Here is a 12,139-nt window from a genome sequence, read left to right as displayed (position 1 = left end):
TTGGTCAGTCAAACCTAGTTAGCTAAGAACATTTCCAAAATACAGATATGCAAGTTGTGTTCTGCCTTGTTTTTACTATGATTTTTGTATTCTTGCCACAAGTATCTGCTACTAGCACCAGTCGTAAGTATGAATGAATAACAAAAACCTGACAAGCTTTGTAAGAACGTTTCTTCTATTTTAGTAAAGAAAGTGAATGCTGCATCTTGATTTTTGCTTAGTTAATCCTATTACTTCCTAAAATAATTCCTCATGACTGGTCAGAATCAAATCTAACAGGAGCAACAAATGCCAGTTAGGTGTCACTTAATCTCATCCTAATCTGATGGTAGACGTGGTGGCTTGTTTCACCATGATTTTTATGTGTTTCTTTGTTCTTAAATGACTAATTGAGTTTCTGTAATCAAACAACATTATGCAAAATCTGGAACACAGAAGTTAATTTTCTTGTTTTAAAGCTTTATTATTACAGAAGTGGAAAGTTTCCACAGACAAACAACAAAGAAGATCTCAAATATGGTAGTCATGTTTTTGCAAAACATGGTTTATTCTGCATAGAAAAAAGCTAGAAGGATATCAATGGTAAAAATGGCACTGTTGAGAGCTGAGGTAGTTCAATGCTGAGTTTCTCTGAAGATACCATTTTAGTTTCTAGGTGTCCTTCCAGAGAGCTTTTATATGAAAGAGAAAGAGAAGAGAGAGAGATTAAAAACTGATACCACAGGGAAAGATCTATGTAACTGATGAAAGGCTATAAACCTTTTTACTTTCATTCCTACGTTATATTAATACAGTTTTCAAATCTGAATGAGTTAACTAGTCATGGGTTTAAATAGGATTATCCACACATGACCCCACATATTAGAAAAACAAAATCAAAGCAAGGAACTCCAAGATGTCAAACAAATTAGTGGAAGAGTTGGAAAAAGAAGATAGACCTACCTGGACTCTAGCGTATGAGCATCATTTCCAAAATCTTAAATAATCATATTTTTCTTTTTTTTTTTTCAGAAAAATATGCTTAGAATTTCAAATACTGATATTCTAGTGATACTACAAGCAATTTTTGTAATCTGAAAAATTTATCTGCATTTTTTTTTGTCTGAATTTCCACCTATAGATTTGGTCATTTTAGCATTATTATTCTTTCAATATTGATCTTGGTTTTCTTGAAGTAATTTGAAATTGTAATTGTTGTTATCCTTTAATTATTTTTTCAAAAATTTTTAATGGTTAAGAGAAATAGTAGTATAGCAAACTATAAAAAAAGGAACTTTAATTTTGGCTCGAACAATTTTCACTACTTTCCCTTCAAATTTTTCTTGAGAAATTAACTGCTAAAAGTGATAAAAACTATTAAAATGTATCTGAACATGTGAAGACTCGTTCATTGTAAGGGCTCTTCATAAACAAGGAAGACAATAAGTATTTTTGAGTGGCTTTATAGACATAAATGCGGCTTGTATGAGCTATGGGTAATAAGGACAAAATCAGACTATTACTTTTTTACTAATTTCAGGGTTTGGTCCCAGTAAAGATGATCTGAAGATTGAAGCAGAAAACATGCATATACTAAAAAATCTTGTTTTGTATCCAAAATGCATTTTTTTCACAAAGCCTGTTACTTCTCACTGATCATACTAGATCTAATTAGTCATCACTTCTTGATTCTAAAATTTACATGCACAACAGCTTATTTCCAGAAATATTTCTTCAATCAAGCAAAAAAAACCCCAAACTACTTGTTGGCTTATGGGGGTATCTGAAGGAAAAGTGTATCAAATTGAGTCCTCGATGAAACCAGAATTTGCATTCCTTTCCTAAAGAATTTTTAGGACAAAACTGTCCAAGAGAAATCAAAACAATTAAACTAGCTGCTGCCATTTGATTCTTGGTGTCAAACCTGTCACCTAATTAATCACCATTCTCCGTCAGGGCCACTTCATGCTCTGACAATGTCCCAGTTTTCTTTGCCTTCATCTTGATCCCCCCACTTCCAACAGTTCAGTGTTGACAGGGTGTGATGTAGAAAATAAACAATTTGGGGAGCAGGGAGTAGTGTGCTTCTCTTTAAAACTGAGGAGATTGTTACTCATTGCTGGAGGTACTGGTACTGGCACAGCATTCTCTGTGCCACATTTGCTAAGTTTCACAGGTGTTTTGAGCATTTAATTCCTTTTTGGATCACTTGAATTAATAATGTTCATAGTACAACTGGGCAGCTTCTATAGCCATGCAAATTTGCCTGGAGATGAAAGGCCATAACAATTTTCAGATTCAGTGAGAACTCTTATTTGTTTTCTAATGAATTTTGAAATTAACCTTCTTGGTGGCTTTAATTTGTAAGACAAAACAGTTCCTTTTTTATGTTAAAGCAATGGAATCCAGACTCCAAAGGAACCTGTAAACTGAGACAATAAAAACATAAAAGTACAATCTCTCTAGTGTCACCACACGAATTTGGAAAATGCCCAGAACCTATGTGTCTATACTTAGGTTTTTGTTTAGCACTGTGGCAGTGTAGAAGCCCAATACAATAAAATCTAAAGGGCACTAAATATACGTCCCTAATGGTGGCTTGACTAGAGGATGCATTTGCATCCAGTCTCCACCTCAAAGACATTCAGCCTTAACGTTAAGCAGGTGAATCAGGACTCTCCATATCACCAGGGGGTTCAGATACCTGTTCCCCACCTTCCAACTCTTCCATAATTTGTACTTGTGTGCCAGAAGGTAAGGAGAGTTTTGAGGGAAAAGATTGTTGCTATGTTCCTCTAAGATGTGGATGTGTTATCTTCATACAGCTCCCAGATGGCAACACTTCCTCCTTACCAGGGGGCTGTGTCAGGGCTGGACGCCACACTGGAGGGACAACTGTGGGGCCAGAGGCATAAAACTGCCCGCTTCACTCTCAACAGGGTGGCCAGGGAGCCACCAGGCAGCCCTGCAGGCCATCAAAAGAATGGGGAGTTTTTTTGAGGGCTTAAAGTAACGTTAGATTTTTTCCCTAAACAGGATTTACTGGTAAATATGGCACTAGGCTAACTAATATAGTTTATTAGTTATATAATGATCTATACACTGGTTTTCGTGTTCAGCTACACATACCCTAATCAAGAGTTCAGTTACTCCAGAGCCCATAAGGAATTCTTTAGAAGGGGAGTTCTTGCCCTTTATCTTCTGGATTCACCTGACTAGTATAATTCATCAGAAGGATAAGTAGTGTTTCAGGTGAATTAAAGTGTAGGTTTGATACTGTTAGGGGAAAAAAAAAATCTTGTCGTTTTGCTTGAATTTGTCTCTTCTTCATTTTTCTCGTTATGGAGATATTTCTCCCACTGAAAATTGTTAACAATATATTTTACCTAAATCACATTTTTCTATACATTTTTGAAATGCTATTCCACTCACTTCTGTAAAATTAGAAAATTACCATAGAAACTGTTCCATGTTTTAAAAAAGATGTCATTACAGAAAAGAGAACTTAAAAATATTGCCCACCTTCCAACAGAAGAAAACACACAGTTATATTCCGTTGTTTACTTAGTTAATTTTGCTTCCTAATAAAAATAAATGTTCTTACTAGTAGTTGATCTTGGTAGCCTCATTTAGTTTACATAAAAGGAAATAACAGCAGCTTCTGACTGTAAACTGTGGATCTCAAATGACAGCACTGGAAGGGACCTCCAGAAGTCATCTGATCCAACCCCTCAAGCTCAAGCTAGAGCTAATTGCCCAGGACCGTGTCCAGATGGTTTTTTAATATCTCCAAGGATGGAGACTCTACAACGTCCTTGGGCAACCTGTTCCAGTGCTTGGTCACCCTTACAGTAAAAAAAAAACATTCTCACAAGGTAAAGCGATATTTTGAAAGAGAGACCATGAAGGTGGAGACTAAATACACATCTGTAGGAATCTTAGGATGTTCTGCATCTTCACTTCCTGTTCAGTTCAACAGAAGTTTGATGAAGTTAGAGACACTCAAAACCTCAGAAATGCTTTTCTTTACCTGCCAGATCCAAGTCCTTTGTTTTTGTCCACTTCAGGGGCTCAAGAACACATTTACTCCAATTTGTGCACTCAGGGCATACAGGTATCTTATTCTGATTTTGCACAACTGGAAGCCAGGATGCATCTAATTTGAAAATATAGCTTTTAGAGTCAGGGTGAGTGTTTAACATATTAAAAGTTCATCAGCTCTATGATCTCTTCTGCACTGGTGGCACAACAATTATTTCTGGAGAAACAGCATGAGATGTCATAAACACAGGGTTATGACTTCCCTCAGCTGAAGGAAAAGCTGATTTGTGAGGGAGAAAGCTGTTCAAACACTAGCATCTTTAATAATAGCAAGGGGAATAAAAAATGTTGCTATCTAAGGAAATTGCTTTTTATATGAATGTGTTTAGGTTGGGGGGGGTTTAATGCACTCAGAGTGAAAGGCTTCTTTAAAGGAAATTGAAGGAATTTCTTCAGGATTTTTTTTTATTCTTTTAATTTTTAAGGAATTCTTCTAGTTTTTCCTCTTCAAGGAAATTTTAAACAAAAAGGGAAGGTTACTGATTATACCCAGCCCCCATTACTCATCATGTTTTTGGAATAATGTAATACTGACATCATTCGCTAATCCTGAGCACAATTTTGAGTCTAAAATCTAAAGACCAAATCCCAGGCTTTCTAGTCAGTCAGGGCTGTGAGTTATGGCTGGGAGTTTCCTTTGAACAAGGACAAAAGCAAGGTGAACTATTCATGGTAAAAACTTAATTTGGTTAATTTCATTCAGGTTTTTATACCTGAAAATTTTTCACAGGATGAGATTTTTGCCTATTAATTAGTGTGTTCGAGTTTGTGTGGAAAAAATGAATACGTTTTACATTAAGGCATCTTAGCCTGTTATTCCCAAACTGATTTCTTCAGCTACTTAATATTTATTTTTGTTAGTAAGCCCACAAAGGCACCAAAAAGCATTAGGCACAGCACGCACTGCAGGCAGAGGAGTGGAAGGGAATTTTAGTTGCTCCATTGACCGATGAGGTGCACGCTCTCATGCCTGCCTGCACACCTCAGGGCTCGCATCAGGGCTGCGCTTACACCACTACACGGAGGGGCATGATGGACATCGCCAGTGCTAAATGAGGGGAGAGGAACAACACAGCTGAATAACTACAGTCTTAAATAGGGATAAGCATTTCCACCTTATTATTTTCTCTATTTATAACGGCTAGTTTTTCCTATCTGTCTTTTCACTCAGTTCTCAGAAAATTGGGTGATTTCTTGGACATCTTTTTGGAAAGGTAGGACTCAAGGAGAGATTTACTCAAATGTGTAAAGGGGAGAAGAGTTTAGCTGGGGCACAACAGGCTAATATGGATGAAGTGACAGGAATGCTTGCATTTATGTTGACAAAAAAGCAAACAGGGCTGGCATATAGATAGAGATGAGAAGGTAGTGCATTAACTTTTGAAGAGAACAGTGTTCATAAACAAGGAAAACCTGGAGCTGTGGAGGTCTTTGGAAGCTGAATGTGCTAGGAAAAATAGTTGGTACAAATTGAAAGTATTGGACAAATAGTCTCAGAGATATGGTTATGGTAGTTATAGACTGTGGAATAGCATATCAAACAGACAGTACCTTTCTTCAGTCATTTAAAAGTAGAATGTAATGAAAATATCAGAAATATTTATGTGTGTATGTAATATATACAGGACAATATAATATAAGTAATAATATAAAATTATATTCTTTATTAAAAATGAAAATATAAATATATCATAAACCATTCTTTGATATATATTCTTAATATAAACATATTTTCATGTTTCTCATAAAATTCCAGAACAGAACTTATTTATATTCAGTGGTCAAAATGGAAAGCTAGAATTCCCCCCACCTCATTGAAAGCTATTCATCAATGTCCAAAAAGTGTCAGTATCCATGATTATGGTTCTGAGAAGTGCTGGGAAGGAATCATATATCAGCCCTTTTTGATCAGTGGTTATATTGCCTTCAGTTATAAACTACAGCAGTTGTTCTTCCAGCTGCAGGAAAGAACTTACCACGAAGCAGCTGCTATTATAAGATTTTCATTTCAATTGTTGCGGCTCCCATTTTAGCATGCAGTCTTTGGATAACATGTGGATAATCAATCTTTTGGCTGCTTATCCAAACCAAACCTAACGTGTTGAGATTTGTCCTTCACCATCGATGTGAATTTGTTTTATTAGTCACATCAGTTAGAGTACTTTTAATTATTGTCATTATTCAGTAATAACCTCATGTCTGACAAGAGAAAGGATACCACTGCATATTGGACCCCTCATCCAAAAGTAGGAAGGTTATTGAGTGAGATCTATTTTAGGAAGAGGAAAAGAGCAGATGAAAGGCAATATTCAATGCCCTTTGTAATAGATTTATAGCTTAGTAATAGATTAATAGTTATTAAGATAAACACGTGTGGGTCCCAAATTCTGATACTACTGTCCTGTTTGTCTTTGTGAATTCCATTTAAATGTGTATCTTTATCAAACTTTAACAAAGAAGACAGTCTTTTTTTAAGTCCCACTTCCAGTATTTCTGAAGTTTCATTTGAAGCACTTGATTAAAAAACATTTACTGAGGACAAGCTTTCTCCATGGGAACACAATGAAAGAATTGACCAAAACAATTTCACTCTAATTTGAGAATGCAGTGGTAATACCTCTCTGCTTGAACCTGATCTGTCTCACCTTGTACCCTACTGTGTTGGGGATGGGGAAAGAATGTGTTTGAGCACATGTCTAATGGGCTTGAATGGTGTAGGATTGAAACCTATTCTGGTAATGGAGCTTTATAAAAGGCTCCATGGTCTTTGAACCTGGCTCTTTTCCAAAGCAGAGGGGCACTGTTGTAGCTTGCTTGTCATTTCTGCACACTAAATAAAAATGAAATCAGACTCCAAAGTAGTCCCTTCCCAGATCACCTTTGAAAATCACCGAAGCATACTAGCAGGGGGCAGCAATGGAGGAAATTAGAGGCCAAAGGGTTTATTCCAAATATACTGCAGAGCTCCCACAAGGAGTAGAAGGGAGCAGCTGAACTAGCACGGGGCATAACAGAACAGTCCGCAGAATGTTCAAATAGTTAATGCTAGGGGTGAACAAATTAGAGTACATGGGCTTGTATGTGATGAATTTCCCTTCTGTTTGTGAATTGTTAGCAAACAGGTTGTCAAAGGTTGGTATTTCTTGCTGCACACAACACACACAAATTTGTGCAGCTAAAAAAGAATGGAAGTCCAGTCTAAATACGTGTATTGAAGAGGGTATAAATATTTTGCCATTTCATTTCTACTTCAGAGAGGTTTTGAGCAGCTAAAAAGGCAAACCATCCAAGGCATGGCACACTGTAATGGTGCTTTTCACTCTGCTAAGCACTGAAGTTCCAGTCCTGCCAGCATTAAATCCAGTGGAATGAACCATGCCCTGAAGCTGATCTTGCAGGATACAGACCTTCACCATCCCACTATGCAACACAAGAGAAGCTCAGCACCTCTTCTGAACCCATGGCTCCCTCTCTTGCTTTACAGATGCCTCCCGGGACTTCTGGAACTTTTCTTTGCAGGTACTTTCTAATTGCAAAGCTGGACTAAAACAAGTGTTTTAGAGTGGGTTTAAACAGCAAAGCAAAACAAACAGATTAAGGTAAAGGTAAAGCAGAAAGCTATCAACAGTCCTATGCCTTTGCCTAGTCAGAACAGAATGTTAAATCCTCAGTTGCTTCAGATCATGTGGAGCATGGGCTATAACCAGTCACCTCCAGACTATCCCAACCACTTCACAAAAGCAGCTTTTCTTCATGCTGCTCTTTTTCTCTTGTTCATATAAACTGGCAAGTTTGTATGGACAGCTACTGCATTTAGGCATCCTATTAATTGAAAATGACAACTTCAGGGAACAAAACTGGGTCATTTCAGCCAAAACGGAAAAAATACTGGTTTTGTTTTTGAAAAGCTAACTGTTTAAAATATCTTAAGTGAAGTTTGGTTTTTTTTTTAATATTGCTGTCATTTTCTTGATGTTAAAAACATGAATAGCAGAGTTACACATTTCATTTTGGGTCAAAGCAAAAGAGAATTTATTTGGGTTTTTTCCTTCCCTAAACCAAGAAAAAAAATATTCAGAAAACTCCAGTACAGCTGTAATACCAAACTCTGTCCAGTGTAAAAGAAATCAAAGACTGAATGTCCCCTCATATGACAAAAGAGAATTTTAAACCTGCTAGCATTAAGTTGGCCCTTTATTACAAATGGAGCTTAATGCTATAATACCATATCAACTTTCTTCCTTTTGCCCTGCCTGCATTAATTGCAGAGCCCTTTTGAAGAAATGAGTGTGGTGCCAATTACTACAAAAAATATGTGAGACTCTGATCCATACCTATGATTCAGGAGACCATGCTTACGTTCAATTTCTTTGAGAGAAAAAGTCAAGGGGAGATTGACGTTTCATTCCCCCCCCTCTTTTAGATGCAAGTACATTAGTACACTATCCACTTCTCATCTGACTCATAAAAATAATGTTTCAAATCATAATGTTGTGCTCTTTGTGACAGAGACAGGGTTATTTTCTACAGGGCTCTGTGAAAAAAATTCATGAGCAAACCCTTAACTCCACTAAGCTTGCCTGCTGTTGCGTTTTTGTTACCATTTGGCAGTTCTGACCTTTCTAAACAGAGTCACTAATTTGCATGAAAATTAGTGGGGATCTGGGCATGATCCCCATTCCAGAAGTCGTGCATGAAATATTGCTGCACCACTGACTTATGAGCCTACAAGCCATTTTCTAAGGCACTGAAGAAAACGCCATTACAGAAGGAGACTGAGAGTGGGATGAAGGAGTAGTAAATAAGGCTAGGAGACCAGCAGAGGGAGAGCGTATTAATTGTCTAGCCCACATTTTTCGTTGTGAGTTAAGTTATTTCATTAATCCTATTTTGTTCATTGCTGTTACTTTTTGATTTTAATGACCAAGCAAGGATCAGGTGCTTGGGGTTTGAAAGCAGATTTGAAATCTGTGAAGGAATGCAGTATAGGCTGTCACCTTTGTCCTTTTCCTCTCCATTTTTGTTTCAAATGTAGCTGTTAGAAAGAGTCAAGTCGTTGAAGAAACACACAAGCACAAAGGAAATACAGGGCAGGATTTAGGGTCAATGATTATCTGCTGCTTCTACAGTCATTTTCACCTTTTCAAAATGAGCCCAAAGTGGTGATACTCACACAAGTCGCTGCACAAGGTGGAAGGTACCGGAGGATCAGGGCCCTAATCTCTTTATCCTAGTCAATTCATGACGTGCCTTGGACAAATTGCCAAGCTGCGGCCCACTCCCGCTGAGCCCGCAGAGGGCTAAGCCATGCTGTGAATGGAACATATGGCCCTTCTGACAGCACTTAGGCTGTAATCAAGTCTCAGCATGACAGAAGGATATCTTTTAGATCCATTATATATAGACTTCAGCTCAACCGTTCCTGTTTGTTGCTCTGTCTTTTATAAACTAGGAAGGATTTTCAGTTCGATAAGCAGGATGCACATCCCCGCGCGTTATGGTCTGAAACATGCTACGTGTTTATATTCACAGTGAGGCTCTGCAAGCGTAACAGAACAAGTTGTTAAGCCTCAGCTTTCTGCAAACACAGCATTACTCATAAGGGGCAGACCCCGCCAGCCTTTTTCGATGCAAAGGAGTCCCCAGGTCACAAGGGAAAGACAGCTTTGCTTGTGATCATATGAAGGTCACAGACCTGCATACAAGACATGGCCTCAAAGATGAAAAAGCCAAGTGAAAATTCTTAAGTCACTGATATAGTCATACCTTTCCTGGCCATTGGGAGAGGAGATGCTCAGAGTTCAGCTTTACGCACTGCTAAGCTCATCTGATGGTTGACTGCTATTGAAGGCTCCCAAAAGCTTGTAGGGGACTCTTGAAGACAACTAGCCATGAGGAAGGATGAAGGTGTCTTCCACACTGACTCACCTTCTGGCAGCTGGACATTACAATGACCTACCTTCTGCCTTCATGAAGACTCTTAGAGTTCCAGCCGAAGCTCATGGACAGTTTTGGTGATGTTTTCTTTGGATAACAACCTGAAGCAGAGTGGGAAGGAGGTCCCAGATTTCTCCTCAGACCAGAGACAACAATAATGAATGTGCCAGGGCATTTGAAGGGATGTGACAAACTATACTTCCAAGGCAGCTTGGTGTCCAGTCCAGATTGCCTCCAGTTTCTTCCACAGGATGGTGTGGCTTTGTATTGCCTTTTCCTGTGGGCTGTGGTCAAAACCACAATGTAGCCCATAAATAATGTTTCCTTTCTAGTTCTTCTATGCAAGCCTGCACTGGCAACGTAGTTCTCCAAAGTGCTCCTGAGAGTTTCAAAAAATGAAAGAAATTATGTCCTATCCAAACATAATAACAATGGCAATGACAACATGCAAGCAGATAAGTCTGTCAATTTAGTACAATAAACTATCCACTCAGATATTTTCATTTGGTGATCCATCTTTACAAGGTGATCCAAATAGGAAAGGAAAATGTTTGTAATAAAATAAAGGGATCTGAAAGGAATAAAAAATACAGGGAAGAATTAAAACAACGGTAGAACTTTAGGAGATAAAATCAAAGAAAAAGATGCAGAAGGACAGTCTACACTGATGCCAGATGTCAGACAAGTCTAAACAGAGTCATACCTGTGTGGTGCTCTCTGCCTACAGGTTGAAGACATACAGGGCAAATTAGGCAGTGATAAGCACTTTTAGAAAAATATGTAGGTGTCTGAGAAAACAGTTTGGAGTGAGGAACTCAGAGGGAATTGCTGTTTCTGCAAGTCCTTGCATCTACTTTAGTGAGAGCCATTTAGAGTGCTAACCCTAACTAGGGCCTCACAGTAGAGATGGTTCAATTAAGAAGACTTTCTTGAGCAAAACCAAGTGCCCTGTGACACAAAAGTTAGATGTGGCATGGTGTGTTTGCCCAAGGATGCCTGTTCAAACCTGGACTTTAACTAGCAATAGTAGGTGCTGCAAGAAGCCAAGGGAAGACCCCAAGAGGCCCGGGAAGATCATAAGAAACTGTCCCACAGCTTCTGTGGCCACAGGCCATAATGCAAAATGAGAGTGGTTCTTACTCATTAGTGACTGATGTGACTGATGTAGATTTTGACCACACCAAATAGGAATGATGAAATGTATCACTAGTGCTTCCAGGCTCAGACCAGTTCCTCTCCTTGCCCTCTGAATATGACCTTATGGAGAAGGAGAATGTGCAGGGCAGGGGAGGAGGCACAACTCACATGTAACCTATCTATCTATCCCAGCTTTCTGGGCGACTCTAATGAAGATTGCTCTAGCACTCCAGGGGAAAGAGCAAGTAGATAAAGCCAGCAAAGCCACACTACCCAGCAATATGGGAACAGAGACACTAATCTGTTTTTTGTGTGGTGATCACAAATGACAGAGCTGACCTTTCATGAACTGCAGTTATGGGTAGGTCTGCAGAGCCTAAAATTGGATTGGACAGCATGTCTGCTCAAGCTAATAATGCTGCTGGTACTTGTCAGTGGCCATGTCACTCCTGCTCTTGTAAACTGTGAACATAAACTTTGGTCTGGGGAAATTTAGTGACCCTCAGAGAGACAACTTCATAAAGCTTCACCAACATAAGATGAGTGCTGGTGAATTTTGATCTGTTTCACCCTGTCTGGGTGAAAATGTTGTGACATGAAGTCATTGATAAAGTTATATAGCTGAGGACTAACTTTATCAAAGAGGGACCTGAGTCTTTGTAGGAAGATCAGAACCTGGAAGAAGTGCTTAAAAACAGAGGGTTGTTTCTATATTTGACAATTTCAGATACAGTGATGTTGAGGAGGTGAGAACTGATGTGGTGTCAAAAGGTTGAAGGAAAAACACGTCCCACATTGTATGTGCACCAAAAGCTATTTCTACCAAAAGAGGAAAAAAAACCCAAGGGAAAAAAAAACCCAAAAGAAAAAAGAACAAGCTATTAAGAGAAAATGCCTGGAAGGAAATAATTTACAGAACTTTGAAACTATTTTCTGCTAGGCAGTAAGTTTCCACTTGTGAATTAGTCCCATTTTTCATTACAAG

Source organism: Pygoscelis adeliae, unplaced genomic scaffold (assembly GCF_000699105.1).
Source record: "Pygoscelis adeliae isolate BGI_AS28 unplaced genomic scaffold, ASM69910v1 Scaffold108, whole genome shotgun sequence".
NCBI classification, from domain to species: domain Eukaryota; kingdom Metazoa; phylum Chordata; class Aves; order Sphenisciformes; family Spheniscidae; genus Pygoscelis; species Pygoscelis adeliae.
Note: the sequence above shows the minus strand (reverse complement) of the source record.